Consider the following 13,268-nt stretch of genomic DNA (forward strand, 5'->3'; position numbering starts at 1 on the left):
GTCTACAACAAGGCTGGATTAGGATACCAACCTAAGGAGTCTAGCTTTATTTCTTTAGTGTCAAGAACTCAATTTCATAGATCGCATGTTTCTAGGGTTCATGAGACTAGGAAGAAGGTAACAAAGGCATGGGTGCCTAAGTCTTTCATTGTAGATGCATTAGGTCCCAAGATTTGGGTACCTAAAATATCTATCTTTCGTATCTTGTAGGCATTGGTAAAGGGGGAGCGTCTATCAACTTGGTTTGTTGATAGTGGATGCTCCAAGCACATGACCGGGGACAAGTCACTATTTTCTACCATTCAAAACAAAAATAGAGGTAATGTGTCATTTGGTAACAATGGTAGTCTTAAGGTTATAGGAGTTGGAGACATTCATATATCCGAAGGCCTCCAAATCAAGAATGTCCTTCTAGTCAAGGGGATGACTTTTAATCTCCTAAGTGTCAGTCAATTGTGTGATACGGGTTACACAATTGAGTTTCATTCGAGTCAATGTCTAGTCAAAAACATTGACACACTTGACACGGTACTAGTAGGCACAAGGGTAGATAACATTTATCAAGTTTCTTTTAAAAGTGCTACTAATGCTCTTGCTAAGTGTTTCATGTCAAAAGAAGAAGAATCATGGCTTTGGCATAGGAGGTTGGCTCATGTGAACATGAAGAATATTAGAAAGCTGGCCAACAAAGGATTAGTGCGAGGCTTACCAAGCATCAAGTACCAAAAGACAAAACTATGTGATGCATGTCAAAAGGGTAAACAAACAAAAGCAACTCATAAAGGTAAAAGCGCTGTAAGTACCTCTACTATTTTAGATTTACTGCATATGGACTTGTTTGATTGTAGTAGTGTCATTTCTTTGAATGGTAGTAGATATTTCTTGGTGATTATTGATGATTTTACTAGATATACATGGACTTTCTTTTTGAAAAATAAAGATCAAACCGTAGATATTTTTATTTCTTTTTGTAGAAGAACTGAAAATGAAAAATCAACAACAATTAAAACAATTAGAAGTGATCATGGTGGAGAATTTCAAAACCATAGATTTTTAGAGTTTTGTCAAGAAAAAGGATATAGGCATGAGTTCTCTACTCCAAGGACCCCACAGCAAAATGGGGTTGTGGAGAGAAAGAATCGAGCTTTGCAAGAGGCTGCACGAAGCATGCTCAATGAGTACTCACTACCGGACTGAAGCTGTGAATACAGCTTGCTATGTGCAAAACCGAGTCCTGATACATAGGTTTTTAGGAAAAACTCCTCATGAACTTTGGTTTGGGAAACCCCCTACAATTAAACATCTTAGGGTGTTTGGTTGTGAGGTGTTTATCTTGAACACCAAGGATCATCTTGGAAAGTTCACGGCTAAGGCTGATGAAGGGATACTGGTCGGGTACTCTCTCAAAGAAAGTCTATCGCGTCTACAACAATAGGACTAAATTGATTGAAGAGTCCTCAGATGTAGCATTTGAAGAAATCCCTAAATCGAATGATCAATCAAGGGATGTAGGAGAAATTCAACTTGAACTTAGAAATCTAAGTTTGAATGATCAAAATGAAGAAAGAGTCGAGGTTGACTCTGATGACGATGAGCAAAGGCAACAAAGGGCTCGGCTGATCCTTTGCCTGATATTGAGTCCTTGCCTGTGCCTAGTGAGACCATTCATGAGGCACCACCAACACCAAGGCAATCTAGGATAGCCTCTAGTCATCCCTAAGACCAGATTGTGGGAGACATCCAACAAGGGGTTAGGACTAGATCATTCTTTAGAAATGAGTCTAATGAGGTCGCCTTGATCTCAGAAATTGAACCAAAAATAGTTGATGAGGCATTGCACGATCCTGACTGGATCATAGCTATGCAAGATGAGTTAGGTCAATTTGAAAGGAGCCAAGTGTGAGACTTAGTTCCTAGACCTAAGAAGACCACCATTATTGGAACTAAATGGGTCTTCAAAAATAAGTTAAATCAAAAGGGAGAAGTTGTAAGAAACAAGGCAAGACTTGTAGCCAAGGGCTATAGTCAAGTCGAAGGTCTCGATTATGATGAGACTTATGCTCCCGTGGCCCGATTAGAGTCCATTCGTTTAATGCTAGCTTTTGCTGCACATAGAGGTTTCAAGCTCTATCAAATGGATGTTAAATCTGCCTTCTTAAATGGCTTTATTAAAGAAGAAGTCTATGTTGAACAACCACCGGGGTTTGTGAATACCGAAGCTCCAAACCACGTGTACAAGCTCAAGAAAGCTCTTTATGGGCTTAAACAAGCACCTCGAGCTTGGTACGAAAGGTTGTCAACTTACCTACTAGAAAAGGGTTTTGTGAGAGGTCAAATAGATCCAACACTATTTCTGCGTAGAGATGGTGAAAATATTTTTGTAGCCCAAGTGTATGTCGATGACATAATTTGTGGCTCAAATAACAAGGACTATTTGAATGAATTTATCACTCACATGGAAAGTGAGTTTGAGATGAGTCTAGTAGGAGAATTGACATTCTTCCTTGGACTTGAAATCAAACAAACTCGAGATGGAATTTATGTCCATCAGACGAAATACACTCAAGAGATGCTCAAAAAATTCAAAATGAGTGACTCTAAGGAAGTATCCACTCCAATGGCGACAAACACTCGTCTTGACAATGATGAGAGTGGGAAACCAGTTGATCTAACGCAATATAGAAGCATGATCGGTAGTCTTCTATATCTCACAGCTAGTCGACCGGACATACTTTTTGCTGTGGGCATGTGCGCTAGATATCAAGTTTGTGCCAAGGAATCTCATTTAACTGCAGTTAAGAGAATTCTAAGATATCTCAAGGGCACAATTAGAGTAGGACTGTGGTACCCTCGTACGGAGTCTTTTGATTTGATAGGCTATACCGATTCCGATTATGCTGGATGCAAATTGGATCGGAAAAGCACTAGTGGGGGTTGCCAATTTTAGGATCATCATTGGTTAGTTGGTCAAGTCGGAAGCAACATTGTGTTGCTCTCTCCACGACCGAGGCTGAATACATTGCCATGGGAGAGAGTGTATCACAATTGTTGTGGATGATTCACACTCTAGAAGATTATGGACTTTCGTATAAAGGAGTGCAAGTGTTGTGTGACAACATTAGCACAATAAACCTAACGAAAAATCCAGTCCATCATTCTAGGACCAAACACATTGAAGTGCGTCATCACTTCATTAGAGATCACGTAGCTAGGGGAGACATTGCACTCACATATGTTGAGTCAAAGTCAAACTTAGCCGACATTTTCACCAAACCCCTTCCGGAAAATGAATTTAGTCATTTAAGGAGAGAATTGGGGATGTGTTTGGCTCAATAAGTCATTTTGACCACATCATGATCAATAAGGACAACTAAAACTACAAGAGAAATTGGGAAATTAATTTGGGCAACTTGGGAACATCTCACACAAACTATAAGGTTTAACAAAATATTTTTGTTTGCTAGAAATGGGGTGAGATGCTAGGATCAACCAAATTATTCAAAATGTATCATGCATCCCTTGAATAATTAGGTTGAAGAGACATAAATTGAGTATGGGGAAGACCATTACATAATTCATGTGTATTTGGTTCCTAGATCTTACTCATATATTCCAACCAAGGAATCTTGGTTGGACTTTTGCCTAGAAATTATCTAATTATGGTTGATGGTTGATGTGTTGATTGATATTGTTGTTTGATTCATTTCATGACTTTGATTGATAATAAGATAGGTTGTTAAAGGAAATAATAGCAACTTGGATATATTTTAATAAATTTGAAACTGATCATAGCAATCCTAAGTGTTAATTAATACCTTGGTTCACTATAGGTAATAGTTTTATAAGGTTTTCTGAGATTGGAATCCTAAGATTCCAAATGTCTGAGTTTTTGGTTTTAAAGTCTGAAACTTTCAGGCTCTAAACAAGCTCAGACCATAAGAGCTCATTTTTTTTTGAATATATTTGTGGGTGTTGATTCTTAGGTTCTAGGTTATGAATTTGGGAGGTTATGAATTCTTGAGTTCTGAACTTTTCATAATTCTCGATAGACAACGGCTCAAAATTTCAGTTACTGAAATTGCTGAAATTAGAATCACTGATTATCAGACACTGATCGGTCCAGGGACCGATCAGGATGATGCCTGATCGGTCTCCACGACCTATCAGGAGAGTTCCAGACTCATTTGATCTCTCTGTTCGATACCTGATCGGTCTCCACGATCGATCAGGACATTCCCTGACCACAGAAGGTTCATTGATCGATCCAGGGATCGGTCAGGAGACACTGGCACCTTACTGATCCACATCTGATCGGTCCAGGGACCGATCAGGAAGCTCCCTGATCGGTCTCCACGACCGATCAGGACAATCCCTGACCGATCAGGACGTTCCCTAATCGGTCAGGATTTCTCCTGATCGGACAACCGTCCGATCTTATGATCTGCTCACCATCTTTAACTTCCCCCAACCCTTTCTCCTCTCATTTCACGCCAAAGAACCCTAGCCGACATTCTCCTCAGCACTCTCCTCAGTCCCGATTCTTCTCTCCACCTTCACCGAAAGCTACAAATGCCGCCCAGGTAACTCCTTTTTCCTTCCCGAAATCTGTTCATAGTTGGCATTTTGATTTCATTTCTCACTGAATCTCTGTATATTGTCTCTTGTCTCAGTTCTTGATTGTTTGGGACTCCCGTGCACTCTCACTTGTCCCAATCATGTCTCATTTTTGGCCTATTTAGGAAGAAATCAGCCGGTGAGGGTACTTCTAAGTCATCTGCTGAGAAATCCAAGTCCCAGGCACCCTCCCGACCTCAACCTTTCACTTCTTCGAGATTCCCGAACCGACAGTTTGAACAAGCGTTTCAACATAGGACATTCAAGCTACTCCCATGTCGATCTGTGGATCGAAAGTACATGGATGAGTTTTGTCCCTCTGTATCCGAAACCCTGGCATATTATAAACTTGACTCGTTAGTGTACCTAGAAAGGGACATCAACTATGACCTAGTATCTGAATTCTACAACAATCTTCATCAGACCAGTGATGGTGCTTATAAAACCAGAGTCGCTAAGAGAACTATCGATTTCTCCATCGTAGGATTATTTGGGTATCTAGGTTGCCGAATGTGTTCAGGAGATCCTTTTCCCATTTATCCTGATTTACCAGAACAATTACCTCCTCCACTTGATGTATCACCTGACACTATCTATGAGTATTTCTTTGGACACCCTAGACCGGATGGACTGGATGAGTTGGATGTCGAGTTTCCTACTTTTGCGGCTCTGAGACTATCTCCTCCTGACTATATTCTTTTTAAGATAGTCACAAACTGTCTTCTTCCAATCACATCCAAACCTCTAGCAGAGATCCGACCATACCATTGCCTGATGCTTTATGGTTTGCGTCGGCGTCTCGATTTTGATATCATGTCGAGCATCTATTCTTCGATCATCTCATATTCTCAGCCTAGCAGCTCCACTGTTTATATGCCTTATGGGCATATAATTACAGATTGGCTCGAGACCCTTCATATTGATGTCTCTAAGGGTAGAATAGTCAAGATGGTCAGACAGGATTGCAGACTTGGGAAGCGGGCATTTTCCAAGTCTGGAATCATAGGACAAAATGGGGATGTTCGGTGGAAGGATGGGAGAGCTTTAGGTGAGTTACCACGGGGACCTCCACGACAGGTTGCGGCTGCTCCTGTTGCTGCTCCTCCTGCTGCTGACGATGGAGAGGCCGATCCTGATCTGCGCTGGCAGATCGCCGAGCTGGAGAGTCGCTTTGATCGACACGATGAGCTGCTGGTTGCTGAGCTTCATGGACTGTGTGTTCGGATCGACCAGCGCTACGATGACTTACGCAGTCAGCAGTTGGTGACGCAGCAGCTGCTTCTGGGCTGGATGGCCAACTACCCACCTCCGCAGCGTTTCTCGGGCCATCCACCTTCGAGCTCCAGCATGCCGCCTCAGGATTATGTGCCTCCCGCAGATGATGATGATGTTCCTCATGTTAAGGACATTGATTGATACATTCTGTTTGTCACTTTGACTGTCTGTGTTTTGGATGCTATTCTGTTGGATATTTTTGTATGACCTGGATATTTGCTTATTTCATCTATTTATGCTGCTCATTTTCTTATTTTTCTTTATGTGTCATTTCCTATTGGCTATTGATATGATGTTCATATGCTTTGTCTTGACTGCCTCTTATTTCTTTATTACTGTCTCATAATACACTTAGAGGGAATTCTAGGTGCATTAAAAAAAAGACAGTATGGGTTAAGGGGGAGTCTTTTGAGTTTTGTCACCTCATTTGCACCTTTTCGGTGTTTGACAAAGGGGGAGAGGATATCTAAGTTTAGAGATGTATGAAGGTTTGATTTTAGGGGAGAAGATAACGGGGAGGATCTTGATTCCCGTTATTGACTTCCTTACATCGTGGTGTAGTCATCTTAGGGGGAGGATCTTGATTCCCGTTATTGACTTCCTTACATCGTGGTGTATTCATCTTAGGGGGAGGATCTTGATTCCCCTAAAAATTATGAAAATAAGAACATTTCTTATCTAAACTTAAATCGTGTTGTCAAACAACAAAAAGGGGGAGATTGTTGATACAGTCTGACCTGGCTGTTGTTTTGATGTTGACACGGATTTAAGTTTGTATCAGATGTTAATTAAACTCGGTTTGATTACTGATCAAGGTTGATCAAGTGGAAGGGAAAAGCCCAAGTTGGAAACTTGGCACGCGGAGTCGGAGAGGGTTCGGTAGCTCGTTCTCCGGACTAGGTCGGAGAGGGCTCGGCAGCTCGTTCTTCGGACTAGGTCAGAGAGGGCTCGGTAGCTCGTTCTCTGGACCTGACGAAGTCGGAGAGGGCTCGGTAGCTCGTTCTCCGGACTAGGTCAGAGAGGGGTCGGTGGCTTGTTCTCCGGACTAGGTCGAGAGGGCTCGGTAGCTCGTTCTCCGGACCCGGAGTCGGAGAGGGCTCGGTGGCTCGTTCTGGACTAGGTCGGAGAGGGCTCGGTAGCTTGTTCTCTGGACTGGCCAAGTCGGAGAGGGCTCGGTAGCTCGTTCTCCGGACTAGGTGGAGAGGGCTCGGTGGCTCGTTCTCTGGACCGGACGAAGTCGGAGAGGGCTCGGTAGTTTGTTCTTGAATTAGGTCCGAGAGGGACCTAAGTGGACATTCCATGGTACATTGGATCGGTCGGCGGACCGATCGACTGATACAGAACATGGCTGGATCGGCCGATCCGATTAACTGTAGCTCGAAGGCATGGATCGGTCGGTGACCGATCAGAAACACTCGGTGGCAGCTCGAGTGTAATCGATCGGTGCGTAGATCGATCAGAAACACTCGATAGCACCTGGAGTGTGTCGATCGGTGCGTCGATCGGGAAACTTCGAGAGTGCAATCTGATCGGTCTTGGAGACCGATCGAAGATGTGCGAAGAGAAGAGGCGGGGATCGGTGGTGGAGACCGATCACTTGATCTGATCGGTCTCCTGACCGATCAGACAAGCGTGGACCGATCCAGATATGTCCTGATCGGTCCATGGATCGTCTGGTGACCGATCCACACACAATTGTTGTTGTTTTTGCGATTCCTCCACCGCATTTGATTTGCCTGATTCATGTGATATAACCCTCTGTGTTGTTAGCTTTTGAGTTTGCAGGATCACAGGTATCATTCCAAGCCTAATTTCAAATTAAGTCCACAAATGGCCTTTCTGCTGTGATTCGCGGCGCATGGTGCATTTGAAGCATCAACGGCTACTGGTGTGATCTGGCTGCGATCCGCTTGACTCCTGGTGATGGGTTTGAGCTCAGAAGACACCAGTGAAGACTGTGATTTCATTGGTGTGAGTTCAGAGAACCAGGTAAGGAGGAAGAGGGATTGGCTGCAGCAATGATTCTGTGCAGTTTGACCACGATCCGTGACAGCGGAGAACAGGGGCTTAAGAAGCAGTAAAAAGCGAGAGGAAAGTACAACAAGAAAGCAAGAAAAACGAAAACGTTCTGTTGATCGTTGAAGTGTGCTAAGTTCTTGAGCTCTCGGGTGAAAAACTGCGATCTGTGAGTTCTCTGTTTCCACTGATCCTCGCGTGGTTGTAAGCGTTAGTTCATTCTTCTTTGCCACCGAGCTCTGTAAGTCTTGTGCTTTAACATATATATTTCTTGAGACTTTGTGGAGAGGTTACTCCACCGAGAAGGAGGATCTTTAGCAGGAATTTATCCGGGGTGCGATCTACCGAAGATCAGGAGTCGTCCACCTTACGGACACGCCGAGGAGTAGGGGCAAGTTATCCCCGAACCTCGTAAATCAGTGTGTTAGTGTGCTTGTTTCCTTTTTGTTTTAGTTTCCTAATTCCGCTGTGCTAACAAGTTTCTTTGTAGAAATTTGTGTTTAAGTTTTTAAGAAGCTATTCACCCCCCCCCCCCTTTAGCCATCTAAGATCCCAACAGTAGGAAGAAGAAGAAGGAGAAGAAGCACATTAGGTGTTTCACATGTGGTGAGTGGGGGCACTACCACACAAAGTACCCAAGGAGAGGAGAGCTCAAGATATTGACGCACTTAAAGAAGTAGGAGAAGAAGAGAGCTTCAAGGGGAAGGGAGGTAAACCCTAATTTGAATTCTAGTTCAAATTTAAATTCTTTCATGCATGCTAGAAATAATTTTCATTATTTACCCAAACATAATCATGGATTTAGATATAATGATAGGAATATGGTTAATGTAGGAGATAACCTTAGGAGACCTATTCATGCTAAATCTAGTAAGAGTAGACCTAATAAGACCCAAACCACTTTGCCAAAGGGAAGGAAAGTAGGTGAAAACCTAAGCATTAATTCCAAGTAAGGGAGACATATGCCTAGGAAGGTGGGTAGGTCTAGGGATGTCCAAGGTGGACATGTTGACTTTAGGGTTAGAACCCTAGAATTGGAAAATCAAGCCTTGAAGGTAAGGCTTGAAGAAATGGAGAAAGTCCTAGATAGGTTCATTATTGGACCTAGAGGACTTGACATGTGTTTGGGTGGTCAAAGATCTAAAAATGTCAAATTAGGTCCCTTCAAGACTAAAAGGAGGTCAAGTGCTAAGGTAGCACATGACATTGGTAAGGGAGGTGTGACTAAGGACAAGGGAGAGTCATCCAAGGCCAATAAGAAGGAATATGCTAGGGTGACATATAATTATGGCAAGGATGAAGTGTCCAAGGTGAAGGACAAGAAGAAACTAACCAAAGACAAGGTGTCTAAGGTTAAGAAAGTGAGTTTTGTAGGCCAAGTGTCACCCGAGGTGCACCAAAGTAGCCTAGCCATAGTAGATGAGTCACCAAGGGAAGTGACTAAGGTTAAGATTCCTAAGGTTAGGAAGAGCCTTTAGGACCCATGGTAGATGAGTTATCAAATGTGCCAAGTGGTTAGGAGACGGACTTAAGTCTCTAACATAGTGGGGTGGCACAATTGAGATGTATTTCATGCATTGAAATGTGAATTGGGTTCATATTGCATGAAAATTAGTTTTTGATGTATAGATGTCATATAAACTAATGCTAGGGATGCATAGTATGGGCAGATACATCAAGAAGAAGTCAAAACTAGGACTTTAGGTCAAGGTTCAATTGAACCATTTAGTTAGTTTTAAATTTTGTGTCAATCTTGGGATCTATGATAAATATATTTTTATATATATTTTTCCCAAGTAGACATGGATAAAATAGACATCTCCACAAAATTTGGGATTTTTTGGAGGTCTTTGGAATTTTTGATGTATTTCTGAAAGTGGGTCAAAAGACTGATTTTTACCAACATAGAGTACCAGTCAACTGGTACAGTTACCAGTCGACTGGTAACACTGTTCATGAGCACAGAATGTCTCTGTAAGCTCATTTTGACGATGACAGTCGACTAGGACTTATAGCAGTCGACTGATACGGTCTGAAAATATTTTTTTTGTATTAGAAAATGACCAAAAGAGTGGAGAACATATATGTAATCTTATAGGGGATTAATACATGATGTTTATGGTCATTAGAGGTCAAAGAGTCCAATAATTGGGATATTGTTGGAGCTCTTTTTGATGTATGACAAAGGGAGAGAAGTTTAGGTTTAAGTGGGAAACCTACATATCTTTACAAGAATTCCTAACTCAAGGGGGAGCTTAGGTGAAGGGGGAGCGATTGCTCATTTATTTGCAAAGGGTGAGAACTTTACCTTTGTAAGAAATCCTAACTCAAGGGGGAGCTTAGGTAAAGGGGGAGCCTAGGGATTTAGGTTCCATTATTTATACATGAGTTGATTTGCATATTTACTTTCATATGTATTGCTATATTGTTTCCCTAACTTAACAGGTTGTCAAATATCAAAAAGGAGAGATTGTTGGAGCAATCTGGGTACCCTAGGTTTTGATGTTTGGGTAAAGGTTTAAGTTAGGTTTATTATTGTATTTGATATGCATTGTGAATGTGTAGGATACAGGTACAACAAGAAAAGTTCAAGTGTGATCTTGACAAAGGAGGAAAGTCCAAGGATGAGTCTTGGCGGTGTAAGTCTAATCATGTAGTCTTGGCAACGTAAGTCCAAGTGTGACTTGGCAATGGACGAAGTCCCGGAGGTGCGACCTCTTGGCAAATGAAGACTCGACAATAATGACAAGGTCGATAGAAGCTCCAGAAGGCAAGACGTGAAGGATGGGGAGGCATCCGAGGGACGCAAGACTAATGGAGGAGGCTAGAAGGCTAGGTCTAGGTTGGTCGGGCGAGAACGAGTGCTGAGTGAATGTACTCGGGGTAAAATCCTAGAATTAGAGTTTACTGTAGCAGTACTGTAGCAGTTGACTGGTGGTTTCATCAGTCGACTGGTGCAGTCGACTGGGAGCGAACAGAGGGATGGTATCGAGCCGTTGGACTACAACGGTCAAATTTTCACGAAAGACAGTCGACTACATGTTTTGGCAGTCGACTAGTAGGCGGGGTTTTCCAACCCATGGCCTATATAACCAAGAATTGGAAGCTTGGTTAAAGTTGACGAAATTAGTGGTGGTTGACCCTAATTAGAGTCTCCTAGTGCCCAAGTGATCTAGCGTTCTTGTACAAGGTTGTGGCGAGGTTTCTCCACCCACAAGGAGTTAGGGGTGTCAATTCGGGTAGGTCGGGTCGGGTTGAGTCGGGTTGAGTTTTTTTTTTAACCCAACCCGAACCCGGCCCGAACCCGAGTTCAACCCAAAACACCTCAACCCGAACCCGAACCCGACCAACCCGATCAACCCGAACCCGACCCATATAACCCGAAAATCCGATTCAAAACGACTTTTTTGGGCTATTTTCCCTATAATTCTTCACTTTTATCTCAATACTCCATCATTATCATACAAACATGATATTAATATACATAAAAACATCTAAATTTTTAAAATAAAATTTGATTTAACTCCAAAAAAATTCACAAAACCCTATATTTAAGTCAACCCAGGTCAACCCGAACCCAACCCGACACAACCCGAAACTTTTTTACTCTCCATCCCTCCAACCCGAACCCGACCCGAACCCGAAAATGCCCAACCCGAGTCCTATTTTTTTCGGGTCGACTCGGGTTGGGTTGTCGGGTCGGGTTCATTTTTGACACCCCTACAAGGAGCTACACGAGCTAGCCAGAGGTTTTCCGGGGAGTCATCCACCGACGGATTGGGATCGTCCATCTTATGGACAGCCGTGGAGTAGGAACTTCATCTCCGAACCACGTTACACAACGTGTCATTGGGTTTGCTTCTTGTTTATTATTTTCTAGGGTTAGCTTTCCTTTTGTTTGTTAGTATTTTTGTTTCCGCTATGCACTAACAAGCGTAGGAAGCGACGATTTGGGTGAGACGTTATTCACCCCCTCTAGCGAACGTCAAGGTCCCAACATCTTGTACATGTTTGGTCATATCCCTCGACCAACTCCTCTTATAGCTCCATTCGATAAGATTTTTTTACTTTTACTAATTTTTATGTCTAACTGAATGTTTGTTATTATTTTCAACTGACACGATGATGAAGGCATCCCTGAACAAGGTGATGAAACTCACAACCACCGAGTTAGAAGCGCGCCGAGTAGAGATTGTAGATCTCACGGAGGCAACTTTGAAGGGGGAACAGTATCAACCCCAGCTATAGCCTCAATAGAGAGCTCTCAACTAGTAGAAAAGGCTCTCATCCTGATTAGGAAATCAGACCCTTCTACGAGTCCATCTACCATTCACCTACTAACTTCATCAGTAGAGTCAGAGGTTCCCTCTGAATTTCTAGAAAAAGGTGACGTTTGTCTCACCCTCCTATTAATCAGGTAGGTACTTCCGCCCGACACCTATTATAGTCAATCCTTCGACACCCCCCTAGTTCAGGGGAACATCCAATGACCTCCATCCTCCCCTTGGCACCCTCTTCCCGCTCACCCAGAACTCCAACCTCCCATCCCCCTCTCGAAGCAAGAACTCCTTCTATGGGAGATGATCCATCTCGAGCTCTCAAGAATCTGCAAGATGATAATATTCCTTTAGAGATTGCTCAAGATTTAGCCTCAGGTGAGCCTAGTATTAATATCACCATTTGTGGCCTAGCAATCATGCCCTGGAGGGATGGGGAAGCAGAAGCCCTAGCCATGCCTATATGGGATTTGGAGGACTCACTCATGTGAGCGGGGCCTCGACAGATGCCTTAACTGATGATCTTCATCCGACGATATCCCGAGATCAGCCAGGGTTGTAGAGATTTGAGAGCTCATATTACTAAATTGGAAGCCCGGTTAGCTGCGACTCCCTCCCCATAAGTCTTAGCTGCAGCTCACTATTAGGTAATCAATGCTCAATTAGAGATTGATCACCTGAAACGTCTACAGTTGGATCCTATTGTTGATCAGGTGACCATCTCTCGATTGAGGAGAGGGTTTTCTGAGGTAACTGCCGAGAGGATCATCCTGGCTCATAGAGTCAGTCAGTTGCAGGTGGAGAGGGACACCTTGATGACAACAATAACTAATATGCGGGCCAAATTGGAGGTTATGACAACTAACGAAGTTGCTATTAAGGCCAAGTTGGATATCAATCAGTGAGAGCCGAGGAGCTTAAGGGTGGAGCTAGGAGCCACTTGAGAGGAAGCTGTTGGGACACTTTGGAACTAGAGTGGGTGGGGGAGGTGAATAGCTCGCTTCGCTTCGATGATGATGAATTGTAACAGAATACTTGAAGCAAGCTCCTCCAATTCTAACAAGATGGATTTACTTGGTATCCACC

This window comes from Zingiber officinale, chromosome 1B (assembly GCF_018446385.1).
Source record: "Zingiber officinale cultivar Zhangliang chromosome 1B, Zo_v1.1, whole genome shotgun sequence".
Classification (NCBI taxonomy): Eukaryota; Viridiplantae; Streptophyta; class Magnoliopsida; order Zingiberales; family Zingiberaceae; genus Zingiber; species Zingiber officinale.